Below are 26083 nucleotides of genomic sequence, written 5' to 3'. Positions count from 1 at the left end.
TAATACAGAGAATCAAGCCACAAATTAATCCAGTATATAAAAATATATATACATATCATTAGCTAGATATATCTGTACATATGATTGTTTAATTATAAACTTTACATAAAGTGCAAGTGTGACGCCTCTACTCAGAGAAGCCCGTGTTTTACCCTGGGTGTTGGGGGACTCGGTGTCAGGCCCTGTGATGGAGAGGTGGGATGCAGCCGTGGCCCGGGCCCGACCCGTGCTCAGGGCCGTCACATTAGAAAGAGATGGTGTGGGCTAGTCCTGCTTGAGTGGCTGATTAACGACTACGCCACCTGTGGTGTCTGGTGAAGGGTCACCAGCGCCGCAACAGTCCGCTGAGGCACGGTGTCATGGCGGCCAAAGTTCTCACTGCTCCCCACAGGCGGAGCAGGGCCTCAGGGCAGGCAGACAGGATGGAAGGGGGGTAGTAGTGCGAGGAGTACGGGCACCGCGTTGCATGGTATGGCGCATAATGAACAGTCCGGAGGCCATAGGGGTGAACTTCCAAGGCTTTACTCACTTAGAGATGACAGCGGGAAGGCGACTCCCTGCTCCCCGCGGAGTCCTGCGGCCACCAGGGACGGGGGTCCGACTACCTCCGAGAAAGTCCAGTGTTTGGTAGCGACCCTACACCAGAGTGTTCCTGCACTACAGACTTCACCCTTTCCCGTCTGTGCGTGTGTAGCTAGGCCGAGTCTCCATCTGAGCTCCTCTCAGGATTAGGGCACGGGTGGCAATTCTTCTCCATCCGATGCCCGGTGGGATCCTCAGGGCCTAACCGGGCTTTCCTGTCCAGGACATAGAGTACAAGGTCGGGGGTCGGTACTCCTCATGCAGCCAGAATCCCTCTGAATAGATCAGGTAGGCGAGGACAGGTGGCGTACTCCGCTCCGTCTGCATCCTCCCCGGGACCCATTTGCTGGGGAGCCACACTCTACAGCTCCTGGGCCTTCTTGATCCTGGTCCTTGGCCGGGTTGAGACATTCCTTGTCTGCAACCTACCTCTCGTCCCAAGGCCAGGGTACAAGGGCTGTGTCCCATGCCGGTGCAGGCCCACACAGGATCTGTGCTCCCGGAGGGAAGTCACATTAACACGTAGTAGTTTGACAGCACAGTACGACCACTAGGACTTGACTAACTAGGACCAACGAACGACTAGCAGAAAAGGACTAAGATCAAAAATGGCTTTTCATTAAATATTAGATCTAAAGTGTAACTAACTTGTAAGTCCTCCACCCTCACCCACTAACTGGTTCCAACCACTTTGTGTTCCCCAGTCTCCCTGTAACCAGGGGAGCAGCACCTAGTGCATACTAGCTCCCTCTGGTGGAGAAGTGTGGTGTTGGATGCAAAAGGTTAGGTCACAACTATCACACTGGCCTTACCTCGGAGGAGGAACACTACACTCCACTAAAGAAATGCAGCATTCCTGTGGCGGTCGAACCCTCAGGGGCGCCACAGAAGTGCCTCCAAAGTATAAATATACATAAATTATATATCTCATATGTGAACAAATACAGGTGTTTCTCACTAAATTAGAATATCATCAAAAAGTTAATTTATTTCAGCTCTTCAATGCAAAAAGTGAACCTCATATATTATATAGAGTCATTACAGAGTGATCTATTGTTTATTTCTGTTAATGCTGATGATTATGGCTATACGAGTTTCACTTTTTTGTATTGAAGAACTGAAATAAAGTAACTTTTTGATGATATTCTAATTTAGTGAGATGCACCTGTGTATGTATATATACAAGGGCTGGTCCCTTATTATTTGGATGTCGGTGTGAATCCTGTAGAGAGTAGTGCACTGACTTGGGCATATGTGCTGTTGACAGATATGTATTTGTATCCACTTTAAGCGTTTTTAGAAAAGGTGACCACATGTGCGTTGTACTCACGCTATAGCAGATGCAGATCCCACTCCTGAATGGCGTCCACCCGACGTATGTTTCGGCTTCTTGTCTTCGTCAGGGGGTGGCATCATTCGGAAAGAGCTAAGAGTTAAATGGCCAACTATAGCCAATCAGGATGGAGGTATGTCTCCACCAACCAATGGGTGCTGAGGAGGCGCGGCGCGATACACAACGCGCACCAACGCTACGAGGCAACTACGGCGACATGTGACCTGTGACGCTGCGATCACGTGATGGAGACACATGATCGGGGGTCACGGGGCACATATAGATACAGTCGGGGAGGATGATGTGGAGACGTTCATGTGTATCGCCTCTTCAGCAGACATCTAATCTACTGATTGAGTGTGGATATATCGGATAAAGTGGAAAATCTTCTTAATTTATAATGATGGATAACGAGTATAGGTTATATATTACAGCAATACACAGGAATAGGGGGTAGTGAGTGTTACATGTATATAAGAATATAAAGAATATCATAAATTATTATGTGTGATCAGGTAATAAATAAATAATATATACTGTATATTATACGGATATTAGTCCCCATATACAATACAAAGATTAATGAATTAGACTAAAAATAACCATTATAATAGATGGAGAAAAAGGGGGAATAAATACTAAGTCATTATTAAAGGGGTTTTCCCACAAACAAAAGTTCATTTGAATCATTGTCTGTGTCTGACCCTGTACGGAACATACCACAGCTCCTGGGCAGGGGGGGAGCAAAAGACAATACAGACATTACAGCCGGGGATCACAGAGAATTCATTTTCTGAGGTAAAACATTTCACTGCCTGATTTATACAATATTGTCCCTCACAAAATGAATCCTCTGTTATTCCCTGCTGTAATGTCTGTATACTCCTTTGCTTCCTCCCCTGCCCAGGAGATGTGGTATGATCAGACCATGTTCTGTACACCATCAGACACAGCCATTCATTACAATTACTTCTGTTTGTGGGAAAACCCCTTTAATACATATATCGAAATCGTGAAAATCAATAGTGAATATGTTTATATAAATATATAAAAATGCAGTGACATGTGAACAATAAATAAAGGGTGAAAAATATATAAAATATATATAAAAGAAAAAAAATGTATAAAATAATAAAATTTCAGGGACATGTGAACAATTAATAAAGGGGAAGGGAAGGAAAAAAGGAGGGGAGAGGTGTGGACGGGAGGGTTGGGGAGGGGGAAAAGGTGAACGTGAGGAAAAACTAAAAGATAATATTAATACATATATATACTGTAGAGAATTGTACTCAGCCGCGTTAGAGGTAGGCACAGGATACTGTTTCTTTAAAAATGTCCAAGGCAAGTTTATTCAGACCTCATAAACCGCACTTGCAAAGTAAACAAAAGACAGCCTTGTCCAGCACAAAGTAACAAAATAGAACATAACTAGTCCATACAATACAGCAGGTTCACCTGCTCACGGTCAGTGTCCTGTAGCACAGACACGCTGGAGGTCTCCACACCTCCAGCCACAGACACTGAATGAGACACTCGGTCTCCATTTTATACACAGGCCCTTGGGTGGGGATATGTGAGCAGCCAATCCTTCCCAACTCTAATGACTGCTCGTAAAAACCAGCCCTGATACGCCCAATTAACTCTCTCTGGGTTTATATCACCGAAGCTACTAACCTTGGTAACGCATATCTCCCCTCAAGGACCTGTCCGGCAGCCATCTTACAATACATAATAACAATTAACGTAATTCTTTTATTAATATCCATATGTGTACCCTCTTAGTGTTTACACTATAGTATAACGAATAATACAGACATCAGCTGTTATACATTATAAACACTGTCATATATCTGTATATACAGTACAGACCAAAAGTTTGGACACACCTCATTTAAAGATTTTTCTGTATTTTCATGACTTTGAAAATTGTACATTCACACTGAATGAATGAATTAACACATGCGGAATTATATACTTCACAAAAAAGTGTGAAACAACTGAAAATATGTCTTATATTCTAGGTTCTTCAAAGTAGCCACCTTTTGCTTTGATGACTGCTTTGCACACTCTTGGCATTCTCTTGATGAACTTCAAGAGGTAGTCACCGGAAATGGTCTTTCAACAATCTTGAAGGAGTTCCCAGAGATGCTTAGCACTTGTTGGCCCTTTTGCCTTCACTCTGCGGTCCAGCTCACCCCAAACCATCTCGATTGGGTTCAGGTCTAGTGACTGTGGAGGCCAGGTCATCTAGCGTAGCACCCCATTACTCTCCTTGGTCAAATAGCCCTTACACAGCCTGGAGGTGTGTTTGGGGTCATTGTCCTGTTGAAAAATAAATCATGGTCCAACTAAACGCAAACCGGATGGAATAGCATGCTGCTGTAAGATGCTGTGGCAGCCATGCTGGTTCAGTATCCCTTCAATTTTGAATAAATCCCCAACAGTGTCACCAGCAAAGCACCCCCACACCATCACACCTCCTCCTCCATGCTTCACGGTGGGAACCAGGCATGTAGAGTCCATCCGTTCACCTTTTCTGCGTCGCACAAAGACACGGTGGTTGGAACCAAAGATCTCAAATTTGGACTCATCAGACCAAAGCACAGATTTCCACTGGTCTAATGTCCATTCCTTGTGTTCTTTAGCCCAAACAAGTCTCTTCTGCTCGTTGCCTGTCCTTAGCAGTGGTTTCCTAGCAGCTATTTTACCATGAAGGCCTGCTGCACAAAGTTTCCTCTTAACAATTGTTGTAGAGATGTGTCTGCTGCTAGAACTCTGTGTGGCATTGACCTTGTCTCTAATCTGAGCTGCTGTTAACCTGCGATTTCTGAGGCTGGTGACTCGGATAAACTTATCCTCAGAAGCAGAGGTGACTCTTGGTCTTCCTTTCCTGGAGCGGTCCTCATGTGAGCCAGTTTCTTTGTAGCGCTTGATGGTTTTTGCAACTGCACTTGGGGACACATTCAAAGTTTGCCCAATTTTTTGGACTGGCTGACCTTAATTTCTTAAAGTAGTGATGACCACTCATTTTTCTTTACTTAGCTGCTTTTTTCTTGCCATAATACAAATTCTAACAGTCTATTCAGTAGGACTATCAGCTGTGTATCCACCTGACTTCTTCACAACACAACTGATGGTCCCAACCCCATTTATAAGGCAAGAATTCCCAGTTATTAAACCTGACAGGGCACACCTGTGAAGTGAAAACCATTTCCGTTGACAACCTCTTGAAGCTCATCAAGAGAATGCCAAGAGTGTGCAAAGCAGTCATCAAAGCAATCACCAGCGCTGCGACAGTCCTCTGAGGCAGATGATAGGGCAGCTTGAGATGGAACGGCTCCCCACAGGTGGAGCAGGACTCAGGGCAGTGTAGAATAAATGGAGGTGCGCTGGCTGGGCGTTGTAGTGCAGGGAGGGAAATGGCACCGGCGAAAGAAAGGAGCGGAGGCAGCTCAGTGCAGTCATCCAAGATTTACTCACAGTTCTTAGACAGTCCACAGGTGCACAGTACTGGTGCAAGCCTCCCACGTCGCGCCGCGTTCACCGGGCAGGGGTTCAGTCCTTCCTCAGGCAGTTCGGGTGTACCTGGCAGAACCCCACTTTCTTATGTACCTCTCTAGACCGACTTCATGCTGGGTCTTACTCCCTTCCCTGCACTTCCCACTGTGAATCCTGTTCGGGTGGCTGCGAGGTCCGCCCTGTCCGTCGGAGTTGCACAGACCTGCTTGACCTTACTTGGATTGAAGTGGGGGTTTGGCTCTTGGCTATAGAAGTCAGAAGCCTCGGGTTTTTCCAGCCGAGGCCTGAAGCTGCATGACTGGGCCAGGGGCCGGTCCCCTTCTTGCAGCCTAGATCCTCCTGACACTTGGCAGGTTCGGGGTGTACGGGTGGTGCCTGCACTCGCCGTACTCCCCTAGGATCCCTTCTACAGAACAGAGCTTACTCCCTGCTCCCCTCCTGGGCCTCAGTCCTGGGCCCTTGTAGTGGAGCAGAGCTCCTACAGAGACTCTGCTCCCAGACTGTTCCTCTGAACCACACTCCTCAACTCCCTGCTCTTGTTAAGATGTCTACCTTTTTATATATCTACTGCATGAGTGCTCCCATAAACTACTTCCTCCACCCACACCCACTACTGGTTCCCCCTAACTTTGGGTTCCCCCCACCCCAGCCAGGGCTCAGCAGAAAACTACATTGCGTCTTGCCTCTCCTGCTGGCCTGGGGTAGTGTAGTGTTGGATGTAGGTGTTGGGGTTCCATGCAGTACTCCCTCCTTACCTGAGAGAAGGGAGACACCACACCTCTGGGTGAGGTGCAGTACCTCTGTGGCGACCGAGCCCTCAGGGGCGCCACACTACTACATGGATGACTATGGAGATGCATTATACTTTATGGATGACTATGGGGCTGCATTATAGTACATGGATGATTATGGGCTGTGAATTATAATTTATGGATGACTATAGGGTGCATTATGTTTTATGGATGACTATGGGGTGCATTATATTTTATGGATGTCTATGGGGGTGCGTTATAGTACATGGATGACTATGGGCTGTGCATTATACGTTATGAATGACTATGGATTGTGCATTATAATTTATGGATGACTATGGGGTGCACTATACTACATGGATGACTATGGGCTGTACATTATACTTTATGGAGGACTAATGGCTGTGTATTATATTATATGAAGAATATGGGCTGTGTATTATGCTAATATGGATGACTATGGGCTGTGCAGTGTATTATATGGAGGACTATGGGATGTATTATACAATATAAAGGACTATGAGATGTCCATTATACTTCTTCTATGGAGCCCCGTGACTTTTATGTACGCCCCTGATGAGCATAGTTTATTTTCTTCTATACATTAAAGAACAGTAGCAGAATGGGGAAAATATACCAGGATGAGGGATATACTGTATATACCAGAATGGGCCCGGGATAAGGGACGTATACCAGAATGGGCGATATAGATACCAGGATGGGGCCAGGATGAGAGACATATATACCAGGATGAGTGATATACGGTATATACCAGGATGGATGACGCGCATATATATATATATATATATATATATAATATAATAATTTATTCAAGATGGAAGGGGGACCCGGTCCAGATCTTGCACTTGGGCCCATAAGACTCTAGTTACGCCACTGCATGCAGCTATAACCAGTCAGTCAAATGTGTACATACAGTACTGTGCAATATTTTTAAGCAGGTATGGAAAACTGCTGCAAAACAACATCAAAGCATCAGGTACACTTGCATACAGTTTTGTGAAGGACCTCAACAAGGAGACTATTCCCAATATCTTGGCTCACTGAAAAATAACCACAGATCTTCTGTGGATGTAGGCTTGGACAAAAATACTTCTGTCTCTCTATGTAATCCAAGACTGACTTGATGATTTTGAGATCAGTGTTCTGTGGGGGCCATATCATCACTTCCAGGTTCGTTGTTCTTTTTTATACTGTAGATAGTACTTAGTCACATTGGCTTTATGTTTGGAGTCATTGTCCTACTTGTTAGGAATTGTGGTTCTGTGCTCCCACCTGGGAATGGATCAAGTCCAGTGCTACGCTACTTCGGTCGCAGGGGCCACCATTGTCCTGACTCTGCAGGCGAAACTACTACGCATGCAGGAAAACCGTCTCAATCTTATGGAGCATCGCGCTCTGGAGTAGTAGGATTTGTGAGGACGCGGGATGCCGTATCTCCCACTGATATAATGCCCGGTTAACATGGGATGCTGTGTTCCCCCGATTGCCAGGCAACACACGATACTGCGGTGTCTGGCACTAGGCAGTGGTGGGATTGGGTCCAAGCTGCTGTACAAGTTAGCAGGGAGTGGTTGTCTTTGGATGATTGAGAGGTATTCAACACCTGATCATTAGGCGGGCTATTTAAACCTGTTCCCTGCTCAGTCCTTTGCTGTTTATTACAGTTTCAATGTGCTGTGGTGGTGAGGGGTGCTATCATTATTAGTTGTTATCTTTCCAGCGTTTTGTCTTAGGAGTCTTCTCTTTCCCTTTTAATTTTTCCTAGGTGTTCTTATAGAGGTACCCACCCCGTTCTTGACTAAGCACCGGCCGTGTCACCAGACGCCAGCTGGCTGGCGACAGTGGGCCTGGGACGGCTCTGCCATAGTCCCCCTTCCATCACTGGGAGCTGAGTGAAAAGTGTTCCTGGTCCTAAAGAGCTCACCTAGCTGGGCAGCTTGCGCCAAGTGCGTCTGTCCCTGCGGATTTGCTGGTTTGGTGCCAGTCTTCCTGGGTCTTTCTGCGTTAGCGCATAACACTGCTGAATAATAAATTTAGAGCCAGTCAGACGCTTAACTGATGGTATTGCATGATGGATAATTATTAGTGTTGAGCGAGTATGTTCTGTTAACCCTTTCGGCGAGTATGCTTGGGCCGAGCACCGAGTAGTTACAGCTGCTCGGTGTTATGTTTAAATCACTCCCGTGTGCATGATTTGCGACTGTTTGACAGCTTTAGTACATGTTAAGCAATGTCTATTTATTACACATTCCTCACATGTATTAAAGTTGTCATACTCGCCAAAAGTGTTAACAGGACATACTCGCTCAACACTAATAATTATCTGCTATATTTCTCTGCATTGAAGACACCATTAATGATGACCAAATCCCCAACTCCATTTGTTGAACTGGAGTTCCAAATATGCTAGGTCCCTCTGTAATGGTGTAGAAGATGTCTGAACACCCTCTCTGAAGACTCCTGACTGTATAGTTAGTGTGACCTGTGGTTTTATGTGTTTTATCCTTATGTAGGCTCCAGTTTTCCTCTGTACAGGGGTGGACATGGTTAACTGTAGGGCCAGCCCATAGTTTGGGGAGGAGTGAGTGGGCACCAGGAGTTAGTTCCTGTTTTAATAGAGAGTCTGAGTAGAGCTGCAGAGAAGAAAGGACAACTTCAATCGGATCTAGCCATAATTTTGTGTGTGCGAAGAGCAGACATACTAGGGAATACATTTCAGCATTCAAGTAACAGTGGCAGCAGTACTCCATACCAAAGGCAAGTTGGGGCACCCACTGAAAAATAAATCATTTTAAAGCTAGTCTCAGTGTTAGCCAGACCTGGAAGTCTTTGTGAAGAAATATGGGATCAGCCAGGCTGGTACAATGGTCACAGCGCAATACATCGACCCATGTAGCCCTGTACTGGGAATATGAAGGCCCTCGGTGGAGCTTGTTGTTCATTTGCAAAGTTCTACCCAAGTATTGCGCCACCGTCCTCAACCATCAAGTGTGAACCTCTGTCATACTATACAGATGAAAGTTTAAAGCATTATTCCTGCTACCCATTGTACATTTTTTCCAGACCTAGTAAATGAGAGTTTATTTTCGTAAACATGTCTGTCTTCTTCTTTGCGGAGTTAAAGAGTCCCAGTGTCTCACCAACTGTGGCAGAACATAGTCTGAATGTGCCATCAGCTGAATCAGTAATATGTGCACACAACGAGGAGCCCCTTGTCTCGTCCCTTACACCTTCACCATACTTCATTGTTGCTTGCAGACCCTCTATATTGGTCCACTCTCCAGCCCTTTGACAAACTAACTGTCTTCTGTGAACGGCAAATATTTCACATTTTTGCTCATTAGTCCATAGCCAAGGCTGACATTTTTCTGCACCCTTGTTTCTATGACTAAGATATTGTTTTTGATTACAATTCTTCCTTGAAGACCACTTCTGGCCAGAACTTTGGATGGGATGGGAGCATTTTTGTGCCAGCTCTGTGCTTAGGCTTGGACTGGCCGACAGGAGAACAGGAGAATCCTCCAGTGGGCCCCTGTGCAGAGTGGCCACCACCCTCTTATATGAGCAGTACTTGGCACAATAAACTTTACTCACTATGTGCAGACAAAGGTAGCATCTTATTCATTTACCAATCTACCCAGTTCATTGTTATATAAATTTGTGATTGAGGATAATGTCACATTTGCATGTAGTTGAGAAGTGGGGCCCTACAGTTGGATAGTCGGGGTCCCTGGCACCAGTCAGACACTGCTTGTGTCTCTTGTATTCGGTGGCTCGGTGTCCCGGTCTTCAGTCTTCTATCAGGTAGTGTGTTGTGTAGGACATACACTATTTTAGTGCCCTTCCCCCATCACAGAGATTGGTCTCCATAAGGCTGTGTGCCCACGATGCATTTTTAAACTTTTCCGCAGCGGCAAAAACGCTGCAGAAACGCTTAAAAAACACATGGTAGAAGGCCTGCCATGTTCCCCAATGATAATCCGCATGTGTTGTGCACATGCTGCGGAAATTTCCGCTGCGGATTATCATTGCGGAAAAAAACGCAGCACTACCAATTATTTTGCGGAAGTGCTGCGTTTTCGCCGCCATTGACTTGCATTAGATCGCATGGATTACGCATCACTGTATATGTAGATGCGCATTCCATGCGTTCTAATGTGTGGATCGTACCCAGGTCTAGAGAAGAGGAGACTCTCCTCCGGACCCTTGTACCATAGAAAACTGTAAAAAAAAAATGAATAAAATAAGTATATATTTATTTTTTACCTTCTGGCGGCCCCCGATGCGCTCCTCCTCTCATGCCGGCAGTTCGATGGACTGAAGGACCTGCGCTGACGTCATAGTCATGTGACGGGTCACGCGACACTGACGTCGGCAGGTCCTTCAGTGTAACATGATCTGCCGGCAGCCGGGACGGTGAAGCTAGACACCGGGGGCCATAGGAAGGTAAGTATATTTATTTTTTGACATTCTCTTGGGTCACACTATATAAATCCATGCTGTTTGCATGGATTTATATAGTCTGACCAAGTTGTCAAGCACTTTCCAAGTGATGCTAAAATCGCCTGGAAAGCGCTTGTCAACCCGCATGCGGAAATGCATGTGAAGAACGCTTCACATCCGCATGTCCCTGGCAGGAAAAACGCATGTACAATCCACATGTACAATCCGCATGCGTTTTTTCTGCCAGGGGAGATGCAGAAATGCTCAGGAAAAATCCGGAGCATTTCTGCATCGTGGGCACATTGTTAGAACCCTCCTGTTAGTTTTTGCTATCTTGTGTTTTGCGGTCACGTGACGATCTGCCTATATATTCCAGCTCCGCCCTTCTGGCTTTGCTGGACTTTAGTGTTGTTTGACTGTTTTGCTAGCCAGGTGCTTCGGTGCCTATCTCTGTCAGTTTGCTTGGACCTCTAGTACTTTTTGTCAGTTTGTCTTTTGTGTTCTACAACAATTTCTGTTTAGGAGGTGTGCCATTTTTGTCCCAGCCCTTAGTGCTTTAGGGACCCCTCCCTTAATTCTGTAGGTCTTCGTTCAGACTAGCCGAGGACGAAGGTGGGTCTGTTCACTAGGAACAGGCAGCCCGCTACATCGTAGGGATTCAGCTTAGTCTTACTGTAGGGACAGCTTTCCCCTATCTTTCCTTAGTTCTTGTTGCAGATCACAACAGTAAGTCCAGCCCAAAAAAAAAACTAAAAGGAAAGAAATTCAGGGATCAGTATGGTTTCCGTCCAGGAGTTGGCTCAACGCCTGCAAGGATTGTCTCTGGAGGTGGTCGAGCTTCAGCAACACGTGAGTAGCTGTCCTGGAGCCCATTTTGTGGAACCGAAGGTAGGACTGCCTGATGTTTTTTATGGTAAACAGCAAGATTTTTTTCCTTTAAAAATGCTTATTTGTTATATTTTCGTTTGAGACCAAGATCCTCTGGGAATGAATCACAGCGCATTGGTTTTATTATGTCACTTTTGCGCAAAGAACCACAGGGTTGGGCCTTTTCTCTCCAGCCTAATGATCCGTGTTTAAGTTCTGTTGAAGAATTTTTTTCTGCTATGGGGCTATTATATGACGATCCTGATCGAATCTCATCTGCTGAATCAGAACTTAGACGTTTGAATCAGAGGTCTGATGATGTTGAAAATTATTGCACACACATCAGGAGATTGGCTTCAGAAGTTAAGTGGAATGATTCGGCGCTTAGATGTTTATTTCTTGCTGGTCTGAGTGAAAGGGTTAAGGATTTGCTAATTGCATTCCCTGCACCTGAGACTCTGCAGGAGGCTATGCAGTTAGCTGTTCGTATAGACAGGAGACTGAGGTGCAGGCTCAATGACGTAAAGACTCCTGTAATCTCAGGTCCTAGTCCCCAGAAAATCTGCACTGACGGCGGGGAACCGATGGAGGTTGGGGAGATGTCACTCCACTCTCAGGAAAAAGACCGGAGATTCGCCGAGGGATTGTGTCTTTATTGTGGTAAAGGTGACCATTTGATTAAGTATTGTGAGCGTCGTTTAAGTAAAGAAAAAAAAAAGGTCAGTTACGCCCGTATAGCTTGTTTATGCTCTGCAGGAGTATTTCTTTCTGGGAGTACTACTCTGCAGGGAGATTTGATTGAATTTCAGGTATTTGTGGATTGTGGTTCAGCACTTAATGTGATTGATAAAGGGTTTTTGGAAAACCTTAAATTGAAATCCAAACCTTTGTCATCACTTATTTCTGTGGTTGCAATTGATAACACTCCTTTGAACTGTATTACTCACAAGGTTGCTGCATTTTCTCTCACTATCAATGGAGTTCACCAAGAAATTTTGGACTTGGTTGTTTTGGATAATTTACCCTCTCCAGTTGTTCTAGGATTGCCTTGGTTAAAACTGCACAATCCTTTGCTGGACTGGTCTACTAATGTGATTAAGTTTTGGAGTCCGAAGTGCTATGATAAATGTTGTAATGGTCACTCTGCGGCTGTGGAAAAAGTGGAATTACCTGTACCTATTCAAGATTTTTGGAGGGTTTTTTTGGAGGAGTCGCAAGTTTTACCTCCTCATAGGGATTATGATTGCGCCATTGAGTTTGTTCTGGGTGCTACTCTTCCCAAAAGTCGCTTGTTTAATCTGACTATCCCTGAAAGAAAGGCCTTGGAGGAGTACAAAGAGACTAGCCTGGTTGCTGGTCACATTAGACCTTCTAAGTCGCCTGTGGCAGTCGGATTCTTCTTTGTTAAAAAAAAAGGACGGCGGTTTATGTCCATGTCTGGATTTTCATGAAATTAATAAGATTACCGTACGCAATTCCTACCCATTACCGTTAATTCCTGACTTGTTTAACCAGTTAGTGGGAGACAAGTGGTTCTCCAAAATTGATCTCCGGGGGGCATACAATTTGTTACGTGTGAAGGAGGGTGATGAATGGAAAACTGCTTTTAACACTCCGGTAGGTCATTTTGAGAATCTGGTGATGCCTTTTGGTCTTACCAATGCACCTGCATTTTTTCAGAACCCTATTAATGACATCCTGAGACCTCTGATTGGTAAGAATGTGGTTGTGTATTTGGATGACATTTGGATTTATTCACCAGATCTGGAGTCCCATTGGCAGAGTGTACGTGAAGTTTTGCAGTTATTGGGTGATATTTCACTCTTTGCTAATCTGGAGAAATGTGAGTTCGCTGTGCAGAAAATTAGTTTTTTGGGCTACATTGTCTCCAGCGATGGCTTTGAGATGGACCCTGTGAAGGTTCAGGCTGTGCAGGAATGGCCTAGGCCTATTGGTTTGAAATCTATACAGAGATTTTTGGGTTTTGCCAATTATTACAGGAAATTCATTAAGAATTTTTCTGTAATTGTTAAACCTCTAACCGATCTCACCAGGAAAGGTGCGAATACGGCCCAGTGGACTACTGAGGCCATTAAAGTTTTTGAGTATCTCAAAGAGAGGTTCAGTTCTGCCCCTATCCTTATGCAGCCTGATGAGACCAAGCCTTTTTTGGTCGAGGTCGATGCTTCATCGGTGGGGGTCGGAGCAGTTTTGTCTCAGGAGAACAAGGGTTGAGTACATCCTTGTGCCTTCTTTTCGAAAAAATTTTCGGAAACCGAACTGAATTATGATGTTGGAAATCGGGAGCTGCTGGCTATTAAACTCGCGTTTGAACATTGGCGTCATTTTTTGGAAGGCGCTAGATTTCCTATTCAGGTTTTCACAGATCATAAGAATTTGATTTATCTGGATGCTGCCAAGCGCTTGAATGCCCGTCAAGCTAGGTGGGCACTTTTTTTTTCTCGGTTTCATTTTTCTGTTACCTATTTCCCTGGTACTAAGAATGTTAAAGCCAATGCTTTATCTCGCAGCTTCTCTCCTACGGTCGGTGCCGAGGAGGAGGAGAGCATTTTACAAAAGGAGTTGGGTGGCGGCTTTGGACTCCGTTTTGGAGAATGGGATTCTGAAAGCTCAAGAAGATGCTCCATCTAACACTCCCCATGGGAGGTTGTTCGTGCCTGGAGCCTTTAGGAGAGATTTGTTTGTGGAGTGTCATGAGTCTCTGTTGGCAGGTCATCCAGGAATTTCGGAGACTAAGAGACTGATCAGTCGCAGTTTTTGGTGGCCTGGATGGCAGACGGAAGTCATCAAGTGGGTGTGTCAGTGTACTGTGTGCGCTAGGTCAAAGGCTTCACATACTCCTGCTGCGGGGTTGCTTTGCCTTCTGGAGGTTCCTAGTGTGCCTTGGACGCATCTCACTATGGATTTTATTACTGATCTTCCTGTGTCCGAGGGTTTTACTGTCATCTGGGTGGTCGTGGACCGTTTTAGTAAGATGTGTCATTTGGTTCCATTCATTAAGTTGCCCTGCGCCAAGACACTCGCTAAGGCATTTGTTAAGGAGATTGTCAAGCTCCATGGCGTTCCCACGGATATTGTTTCTGATAGAGGACCTCAGTTTGTGGCTCGCTTTTGGCGTGCTTTTTGTGACAGGTTGGGAGTCCATTTGTCATTTTCGTCTGGTTATCATCCTGAGTCTAATGGACAGACTGAAAGAAAGAACCAGGATGTTGAGCAGTTTTTGCGTTGCTTTGTGGCGGACAATCAAGAGGTGTGGTCGGAGTTTCTGCCTCTCGCAGAATTTGCTCTTAACAGTCATACATCCTCCTCTGCTGGGTGTTCTCCTTTTTTTTTGTTGTACTGGGAGACATCCGTGTTTTGGTTCTTTCTCCAAATTGGGGTCGGCGGTGCCGGAGGAGGAGAATTTTTCTGGTGATTTAGAGAGAGTTTGGACTAATGTACGTTGTAACCTTCAAGAGGCTAACAAAAAGTCCAAGAAGTATTTTGACAGGAAACGTAAAGAGGTTTTGTTTACTGTGGGTGACATGGTTTGGTTGTCCTTGAAGAACCTGCGTTTGAGGATTCCCTCTAAAAAACTGGGTCCTAAGTTTGTGGGTCCATTTAAAGTGCTTCAGGTTGTTAACCCGTCTGCTGTTAGGTTGGATGTCCCTACTTCCTGGAAGATTAATCCTGTGTTTCATGTTTCCTTCTTGAAAAAGGCTGACGTATCTAATAGGGACGCCACTGTCACAGTTCCTCCTGTGGTGGAAGACGGCGAATATGAAATTTCTCGTATTTTGAATTCTAGATGGCATAGAGGGAAATTACAGTATCTTGTCTCCTGGAAGGGTTTCGGTCCCGAAGACTACTCCTGGGTAAGAACGGATGATGTCTCTGCTCCTAGGCTTGTTAAAGCTTTCCACAGGAGCTTTCCTGATAGGCCTGGAGGATTCAGAGGATCCTCATAGAAGAGGGGGTACTGTTAGAACCCTCCTGTTAGTTTTTGCTATCTTGTGTTTTGCGGTCACGTGACCATCTGCCTATATATTCCAGCTCTGCCCTTCTAGCTTTGCTGGACTTCAGTGTTGTTTGACTGTTTTGCTAGCCTGGTGCTTCGGTGCCTAGCTCTGTCAGTTTGCTTGGTCCTCTTGGACCTCTAGTACTTTTTGTCAATTTGTCTTTTGTGTTCTACAACAATTTCTGTTTAGGAAGTGTCCCATTTTTTGTCCCAGTCCTTAGTTCTTTTGGAGCCCTTCCTTAATTCTATAGGTCTTCGTTCAGACTAGCCGAAGAAAAAGGTGGGTCTGTTCACTAGGAACAGGCAGCCCGCTACATCATAGGGATTCAGCTTAGTCTTACTGTAGGGACAGCTTTCCCCTATCTTTCCTTATTTCTTCTTGCAGATCACAACACACATAGCCTTACTTTGTTATTTAGATAGACAGATAGATACTGTAGATAGAGGGCTGCCACCAGGAATTTCAGGGCCCAATATTGGCAACATTTTCAAGCTCCCTTGAGACTCCGCCCAGGCTCCACCCCAGCTCCACCTCCACCCCTCGAAACTTCCACAGTCCCACCACCCAATCTTGGAAAAACTCCACTTCTGCACCACGCCCTCACCAATCACAGATTTACAGTTTCCACTCAACCATATATCATATACATAGCCAGCAACTTTTGTTTTGGCCAAAAGATTTTTTTAATCAACCACCACGACAAGTTAGACTCTTTTGGCTGGGCCCTACTTTACTCTAACCTATTAAACCTTTCTTAAAATATCCAATACTCTTTTTAGGTATATTTTTATTTATTTTTCTTTAAAGGAATGTGTCACATAAATTTTTTAAAATGACTAATAATATCACATTCAAGGAACAAAAACCATCACACCATAGCCGGACCACAATTTACCATCGCATAGTCACCAAATAATACCACATACAAGGTATACTGCCACACCATGACCAGACCACATATTACCACCACATAGTGATCAAATAATACCACATACAAGGAAAAAATACCGCCACACCATGGCCAGACCACATATTACCACCACATAGTGACCGAATAATACCACAAGCAAGGAACAAATACCACCACACCATGACCAGACCACATATTACCACCAAGTGGTCACCAAATAATACCACATATACACTGTGTGCAAAATTATTAGGCAAATAAGTATTTTGATCACATGATACTTTTTATACATGTTGTCCTATTCCAAGCTGCATAAGTTTGAGAGCCAACTACCAATTAAGTAAATCTGGTGATGTGCATCTCTGTAATGAGGAGAGGTGTTGACTAATGACATCAACACCCTATATAAGGTGTGCTTAATTATTAGGCAACTTCCTTTCCTTTGGCAAAATGGGTCAGAAGAGAGATTTGACGGGCTCTGAAAAGTCCAAAATTGTGAGATGTTTTGCAGAGGGATGCAGCAATCTTGAAATTTCCAAACTTTTGAAGCGTGATCATCGAACAATCAAGCATTTCATGGCAAATAGCCAACAGGGTCGCAAGAAGCGTGTTGGCCAAAAAAGGCGCAAAATAACTGCCCATGAATTGAGGAAAATCAAGCGTGAAGCTGCCAAGATGCCATTCGCCACCAGCTTTGCCATATTTCAGAGCTGCAACGTTACTGGAGTATCAAAAAGCACAAGGTGTGCGATACTCAGGGACATGGCCAAGGTAAGGAAGGCTGAAAAACGACCACCTTTGAACAAGAAACGTAAGATAAAAAGTCAAGAATGGGCCAAGAAATATCTTAAGACTGATTTTTCAAAGGTTTTATGGACTGATGAAATGAGAGTGACTCTTGATGGGCCAGATGGATGGGCCAGAGGCTGGATCAGTAAAGGGCAGAGAGCTCCACTCCGACTCAGACGCCAGCAAGGTGGAGGTGGGGTACTGGTATGGGCTGGTATAATCAAAGATGAACTTATGGGACCTTTTCGGGTTGAGGATGGAGTGAAGCTCAACTCCCAGACCTACTGCCAGTTTCTGGAAGACAACTTCTTCAAGCAGTGGTACAGGAAGAAGTCGGTATCGTTCAAAAAAAACATGATTTAAATGCAGGACAATGCTCCATCACATGCATCCAACTACTCCACAGCGTGGCTGGCCAGTAAAGGTCTAAAAGAAGAAAAAATAATGACATGGCCCCCTTGTTCATCTGATCTGAACCCCATAGAGAACCTGTGGCCCATTATAAAATGTGAGATCTACAGGGAGTGAAAACAGTACACCTCTCGGAACAGTGTCTGGGAGGCTGTGGTGGCTGCTGCACGCAATGTTGATCGAAAACAGATCAAGCAACTGACAGAATCTATGGATGGAAGGCTGCTGAGTGTCATCATAAAGAAAGGTGGCTATAATGATCATTAATTTTTTTGGTTTTTGTTTTTGCATGTCAGAAATGTTTATTTCTAAATTTTGTGCACTGATATTGGTTTACCTGGTGAAAATAAACAAGTGAGATGGGATTATATTTGGTTTTTATTAAGTTGCCTAATAATTCTGCACAGTAATAGTTACCTGCACACACAGATATCCTCCTAAGATAGCCAAATCTAAAAAAAAAAACACTCCAACTTCCAAAAATATTAAGCTTGGATATTTATGAGTCTTTTGGGTTGATTGAGAACATAGTTGTTGATCAATAATAAAAATAATCCTCTAAAATACAACTTGCCTAATAATTCTGCACACAGTGTAAGGGACAAATACCGCCACACCATGACCGGACCACATATTACCACCACATAGTGACCAAATAATACAATACTGATCATTAATAAAAAATAAAAAAAATACTAATATTACCATAAGTGCCATTATACACAGGAGCTCTCTACATAGTAGACGGTGTACAGTGATCACCAGTGACATTATACACAGGAGCTCTGTATATAGTGTCAGTGTAGAGGTAATACAGTGATCACCAGTGACATTATACACAGGAGCTCTGCATATAGTGTATAGTGTACAGGTAATACAGTGATCACCAGTGACATACACAGGAGCTCTGTACATTAGTATATAGTGTCATTGTACAGAGAACACACTGACTCACAAGTGACGTCTCTAGTTGAAGTCCTTCATCTTCGCTTTTTTTCACTTTCATCCAGCGCAGACCGACCTCACTTCTTACAGCCAGGACTCGTCTCTGCATAAAATAGCACACAGTTATCTAGAGCACATTCCCCAATTTCTACATTACGCAGCTGAATACAGATGTGCACCCACCATTAATATATAATTAGTTATTATGCAACCCACCATTCCAAATACAAATTGTAATCCACCACGGCACCCCCACTAACTGTAAATAGCCACTTTCTCCACCCAATAAATATATAAATTAAATAGCACCTGTACTCTTTCCCAATTCATTACCAGTCACACTCCTGCATCCTCAACACCCCCCACTCTGTACCTCCCGCTCCCCCAATTCATTATATTTACATGAACCCCTCCACTCCAATTCATTATGTCATGTTCGTGCTCTCTCCCAACCTGTATTCATAATCATTTATTCTCCCCCACTCCCAATTCATCATTTGCTCTCCCCCACTCCCAATTCATTATTTGCTCTCCCCCACTCCCAATTCACCATTAGCTCTCCCCACCCCCCATTCAACATTTGCTCTCCCCACTCCAAATTCACCATTAGCTCTCCCCACTCCCAATTCACCACTAGCTCTCCCCACCCCCCACTCCCAATTCACCATTTGCTCCCCCCATCCCCACTCCCCATTCACCATTTGCTCTCCCCATTCCCAACTCATCATTTGCTCTCCCCACTCCCAATTCACCATTTGTTCTCCCCACCCTCCACTCCCAATTAACCATCTGCTCTCTACCCCCCACTTCCAATTCAACGTTTGCTCTCCCCACCCCCCACTCACTATTTGCTCCATTCACCATTAGTTCTCCCCACCCCCTATTCCCAATTCACCATTTGCTCTTCCCACCCCCAATTCATCATGTACTCTCCACACTCCCAATTCACCATTAGCTCTCACTACCGCTCCCTCCCAATTGACCATTTGCTCTCCCCACTCCCAATTTACCATTAGCTCTCCCCACCCCCACTCCCAATGCACCATTTGCTCTCCCCACCCACCACTCCCAATTCACCATTTGCTCTCCCCACCCCAACTTCATCATTTGCTCTCCCCACCCCCAATTCACCATGTGCTCTCCACACTCCCAATTCACAATTTGCTCTCCCCACTCACCTCTCTCAATTAATCATTTGCTCTCCCCAACCACTCTCAATTCATCATTTGCTCTCCTCACCCCCCCATTCAGCATATGCTCTCCCCACCCCCCACTTCCAATTCACCATGTACTCTCCCCACCCCCCAGATCATTATCTGCTCTCCCCACCCCCAATTCACCATGTGCTCTCCCCACCCCCCACTCGCAATTCACCATTTGCTCTCTCCGCCCCCACCTTCAATTCATAATTTGCTCTCCCCACCCACCATGTGCTCTCCCCACCCCCAATTAATAATGTGCTCTATCCACTCCTCACTCCCAATTCACCATGTGCTCTCCCCACCCCCCACTCCCAGTTCACCATGTGCTCTCCCCACCCCTTAATTCCAGTTCACCATGTGCTCTCCTCACCCCCCACTTCCAATTCTCCATGTGCTCTCCCCACCCCGACTCTCAGTTCATCATGAGCTCTCCCCACCCCCCACTTCACCATTTGCTCTCCCCACCCCCACTCCAAAATCATCACTTGCTATCCCCACCCCCAATTCACCATGTGCTCTCCTCACCCCCCACTTCCAATTCTCCATGTGCTCTCCCCACCCCCGACTCTCAGTTCATCATGAGCTCTCCCCACCCCCACTCCAAAATCATCATTTGCTCTCCCCACCCCCAATTCACCATGTGCTCTCTCCCCCTCCACTCCCAATTCATCATGTGCTCTCCCCTTCCCCCACTCCCTATTCTCCAAGTGCTTTCCCCAACCTCCACTCCCAGTTCATCATGTGCTCTCCCCCAAGACCATTTAATTAATTCTATTAAAAATAAATAAATTGATACTTACCTCTCATATAATCCCCTGCAGCTGCACTTCCGTACTGGCATCTTGGCCCTCTATGCAGATGCGTACGCGATGATGTCATTGCGTACGCACCTTCACCAGCACGTCCAATAAGAGGCGGAGGGACTGCACGGCCGTTCAGGTTTTATGGCTGTGAGAGCTCCAAGGGTCTCGGCACACGATACCCCAGTGTCGGCATATAAGTAAGCAAAAAAGATGGTAGCACTTAATAGAAAATTACATAAAAAATGGTGTATTTATTGGCCCGTGTGAACAGGTGCCAATGTTTCGGCTCAAAAGCAAGTGGATTTTTAATGCAACCAAACAAGCCTCATCAGGTCTAAGAAATGTATTTATTTTAATAAAATAAACAGTTTGTATTGTGGAGTCGGCTCCACTTCAGAGTTATTACATATATTGGGAATAACTCTTTAACCTCTTCCCACTTAAGGTACTTTTTACTTTCCTGACCAAGCCAAATTTTTTAAACTAATATGTGCCATTTTATGTGGTAATAATTTTTTTCTTAACACATTGTAGTTTATGTTCGTGGTAAATTTAGGTCAATATGATAGACATTTATATAAAAAATATCGGAAATTTGACAAATATTTAGAAAAAGTCTAATTTTTGAACTTTGAATTTTGTATGCCAATGAAATGTCCCATCCCTCAGTTTTTCAGGACCATCTACACATTTGAAAAGATTTTGAGGGATCTATATGTCATGTATACACCTCAAAATATTCAAAACCGTATTCAGAAATTTTGTATAACCCACAGGGCTTCATGCAAAGTTAAATGAAAAATTACTTTTTATTAATATTATTATTAGCATGTGAAGGTATTTGCAAAGGGGGGTAGCAGAGGAATAGTGAGGCGAGAGATGAACTAGTCGAGCAGCAGAGTTGAGGATGGACTGGAGGGGTGCGAGAGTGTTAACAGGTAGGCCACAGAGGAGGGTGTTGCAGTAGTCGAGGCGGGAGATGATGAGGGCATGAACAAGCAGTTTAATAGATTGAGGGTTGAGGAAAGGATGGATTCTGGGAATACTTTTGAGCTGGAGGCCACAGGAGGTGGCAAGAGCTTGGATGTGGGGTTTGAAGGACAGGGCAGAGTCAAGGGTTACTCCGGGGACAGGGGAAAGTGTGATGTCATTTATTGTAATAGAAAGATCAGGTGGGGAAGATATGCGAGATGAAGGAAAGATGATGAGTTCAGTGCTGAAACAGTTGGCTTATCCTCGAGTATATACGGTATATACTTTATACTCTATAAAGTGTTAGTAACAAGGCAAATCAACAGTAGAACTAATAACAGTAAGCTTGGGATAGCAGAGAAAGTCTTTCACTATTTAACGTTAATGTTCTCTTCACAAAGGTGGTGTGCCCAGTCGTGTGAGTTTCCATGTAAGTTCTCTATGAAGCTCTGGCCCTAGCAGAGATCACTGGGTTTTCCGGCTAGGCCGCAAGTCTCTCTCTGATGTTCACTACTAGGACCAACCCTTCTCAATCACTATGTTTCCACAAAGTAAAATAATAGGAGCTATACTCACCTCCGGTGCTGGCACCATTTCAGCTGGATCACTGAGGGGCTCCCGCAGGAACTGAGCAGTCAATGTCTTTGATCCTAGCTGTTATCTTTAATTAACGCCTTTGATGCCGCAACCTATAGTATCAGTGGCATCTAGGTTGTCAAATAAAGGTAGGGGGCTCTTTTAGTCAACCAACTCTACACAATGGCCCCCACAGCTGCAATTGTAAATCATGCCTCGCAGCATCGTGCAATAAAGCTCAACCAGGTTCACGTTCTGTAAAGGGACTAAAGTAAAAAAAGTAAAAAACAAAACGGTTTATAGAAACAAATAACACAAATCCCAGGTCCCGTTCTTTGATGTGGACTTGGGAACTGAGCCGACAAATGATGGCTACGTTATTCAGCCATCATCTGCCTCTAACAGTTGCGAGTGGAGGGAAGCGGCCGTTAACCTGTTATATGCCGCTAACAATCTGTGATGGCAGAATTTACAGTGACTGGTCCAGGTGGGGCACACTGTTCTAACTGTCCCTGCATCATGATTGTGGGGTGCCAAAGGGTTGTCATGACAGCTTGAGGTTTTCTGAACACCCCAGTGCTTGTCATGACAATACTCTGTAGTATCGGTGTCTCTGCGCTTTCACAGGCAGAGACGCCGTCCCTCTTACCGCTTCGCTCCCCGCCCGGCTTCCTCCGGCGCTCCTGCTTCTGCCGGCGCGCAGCTTCCCGGGCATTGTGCTTAGGGCGCCCTCTTAAAGGGGCCGCGCACGCCGTCCTAAGGAGTCCCCGGCCAATGACCGGAGGACCTCTCATATAAAAGGCACCTCCTCCAAGATGGAGGTGCCCATGCAAGGTTGTAGCTTTGTGTGTTAAACTCTGCTTCAGCCCTCAGGTACTGCTGCCAGCCTGACTACCAGTCCAGCCCGCCAGCTTGACTACAAGTCCAGCCCGCCAGCCTGACTACAAGTCCAGCCTGCCAGCCTGACTACAAGTCCATCCCGCCAGCCTAACTACAAGTCCAGCCCGCCAGCCTGACTACAAGTCCAGCCCGCCAGCCTGACTACAAGTCCAGCCCGCCAGCCTGACTATTAGTCCAGTCCGCCAGCTTGTCTACTCTCCAGCCCGACAGTCTGTCTACAGTCAAGTCCGCCAGTCTGTCTATGGGCCTTGCCCGCCTGCTTACCTGGAAGCACCTGCCTGTTACCTGCCGTGCCTACCAGCCAGCCTATCTGGAGGCTCCTGCTTGTTACCTGCTGTGTCTGCCAGTCCACCTACCCGGATCACCCGTCAGCCTGCCTGCCGTGCTCATCTGCTGTACCGGACAGTCCCTGCCTTCTGACCCGTGGAAGTCACCTGCTCTCATACAAGTTCGGTCCCAGAGTAGCACCTGGTCTCTCTGCTCGGTCCTTCCCTGGTCACGGAGTCGATTGAGCCGCCGTATGACCTTGGTCAGTCCGAGTTGACAGCTACTTACGCCCCTCTGGTCCCTCCTTGCACCGCAGCACAGAGGTTCCACCACCCGAATCCGTAACATACTCCTTTGAACACATGCCTGTGGAGAGTAGGAGACTGTGATTTTTGCTACATACTGAAGCAGGGCTGCCACCAGGAATTTCAGCACCCCATACTGGCAACATTTCCGGGCACCCTTAAGACTCCACACCAGCCCCGCCTCCACCCCTCAAACTTTCCACCGTCCCACCTCCCACTCTTGGAAAAACTCTGCTTCTGCACCTCGGTTTCACCAATCACACATAAACAGTTCCCATCGAACACCATATCACATACACAGCCATCAGCTTTTGTTTTGGCCAAAAGATTTTTTAAGCCTGCCACCACGACAAGGTAGACTCTTTTGGCAGGGCCCTACTCTACTCTAACCTATTAAACATTTCTTAAACTATCCAATATTCTTTTTAGGTATATTTTGCTTATTTTTCTTTAAGGGAATGAGTGACGTACATTTTTTAAACTAATTGAAACCAGATTGCGATAATTTTTTTATAATCTGTATTTCTGACTTCAGATTATTGTATCCTGCTTTCTGTACATTTATGGCAATCTGCTGTCTTGCCTGTTTGGAGATATGAACAATAGACATATGGATGTATATATATCACAAGACAAAATAGGGGAGTCTAATTCCTAGGGAGAGTTTTCTATACATGTTCTCATGTTTAGTGACATGCAGATGTCATTGTGCAGGAAAGGGGAAGAGGTGAGCTGTGACACGACCTAATGTGAATGGTGGATTCTGTTATCTCTCATTGTAATCCTCCTGGCTATGATAATGAGGTGACTGCTGAAAAGGAATCTCTTCTGGACGTGTTATTCTATTAGAAAAGCAATTTCTGTTTATTTATTATTTATGATATAAGGGGTGACAAACTTTAAAGTAAATTCTTCCAAAAAGTTAAACTATGATTAAAAGGATTGGCAATTTTCTGGTTATTCCTGACCAATGTGTTTGAGATGATGATAAGGCACTTAGTATTATGGTCTTTCTTGAACTTCGGCACTAAATACGAAATATGGGAAATAGACTATATTTCTATGCTGAATTTCTGCATTAAGGGCCTTTTATTCATCTCACACACACATTGGTTAAGAATAACCAGAGCATGGTCAATGCCCTTAACATAAAAGTTTTGTAAAACATTCCCACTAAACATTTCGCTAATTAAATCTATTTTTCATAAGAGTCATTTAGTTAAATCCTTTGGTCAATTATGTAAAGTGCAAAATTATAATGTAACAAAACAAAGACAAAACGTATAACCAATTAATACAATGAAAATAAGGTCATTTTGTGAGGTCAGAAAACATATTAAAACCACAAACAGTATTGCACACGATCTAAGGAAATGAACCATAATAATAAAGACGTATTTCCATAAATTCAAGAACAACAAACAATAGTGCGCTCTATCCTAAAAACTGAGCCCTAATATTAAATGGGTATTCCCATCTGGGGTACGGATAGTGCATCGCAGGGTCAGTCAGGTGCAGGTCTCAGAACTGAAACATCACTATCCGATCTGTTACATCTGTCTAATGCTAGGACTTTGGGTCAGTAATCCCGCAGTCAGGCTAGGACACTCATCCATAATACAGGGGAACATACATGGCAATAACACACTAATGTAAAACTGGCTACATGTAGAAGATGTGAAGATGCAAATTTACATGTATGGAACAAGCAGTCGTTTTACCTGCTGGTTAGAAAAATCCTTAATCAGGTCTTTAAAATTCAGGTGTCTGGCGAGCTCATGCTCAATTGACAGAAAGGCTCGGCTGTTTAACCGTTGTTCCGTCATTGTAGAATGCAGATAGTTCTTGAGAGTTTGCTAATGCTATCTCTCCTTCTGCTACTCAAAGTGGTTGGGTGATAAAAATTCTTACAATACACACCTCTCCAAATCTTGAAGCTCGAATTTGTAGATGTTGTTTAGTAAAGCCAGTGGACCCATGTTTTCTGTAAATGTAGCTTCATAAACTTTCCGAAGACGTTGCTACTCAGAAAGTAACGGTGATGTGAGATCTACCTGCCTTCCCATGGGTTGTTCCATCTCTTGCTATTATTTTGAATTATTTGGTTCTTTCCTAGAATGGGTGGTTAAGTATGAAACAGGTTCCTCCGCTATAATCCATTATCTTGACAATTTTCTTTTTGTGGGACCACCACATTCCAGGTCCTGTCAATTTTTGCTGGACAATTTTATTTTTTTCGCAACGCATTTTGGCGTTCCCTTATCCAGTGAAAAAACTTTTGCTACTACTTCGCTATCCTTTTTAGGAATTGAGATTGATTCCGTTGCCATGGTTTTTCACCTTCCCTCAGAAAAAAGGTCAAAATTGCTGTCCCAGATTGAAGGATTCTGTTCTGTCCTCAAAGTAACACTATGTCAAATGCAGTCCATGCTAGGCCTCCTTAACTTTGCTTGCACAGTAATGCCTA

Source organism: Phyllobates terribilis, unplaced genomic scaffold, assembly GCF_046119375.1.
Source record: "Phyllobates terribilis strain yellow unplaced genomic scaffold, ASM4611937v1 Scaffold_187__1_contigs__length_3656778, whole genome shotgun sequence".
In the NCBI taxonomy this organism is placed as follows: domain Eukaryota; kingdom Metazoa; phylum Chordata; class Amphibia; order Anura; family Dendrobatidae; genus Phyllobates; species Phyllobates terribilis.
The sequence above is the reverse complement of the archived record's forward strand: the minus strand, read 5'-3'. Positions refer to the sequence as shown.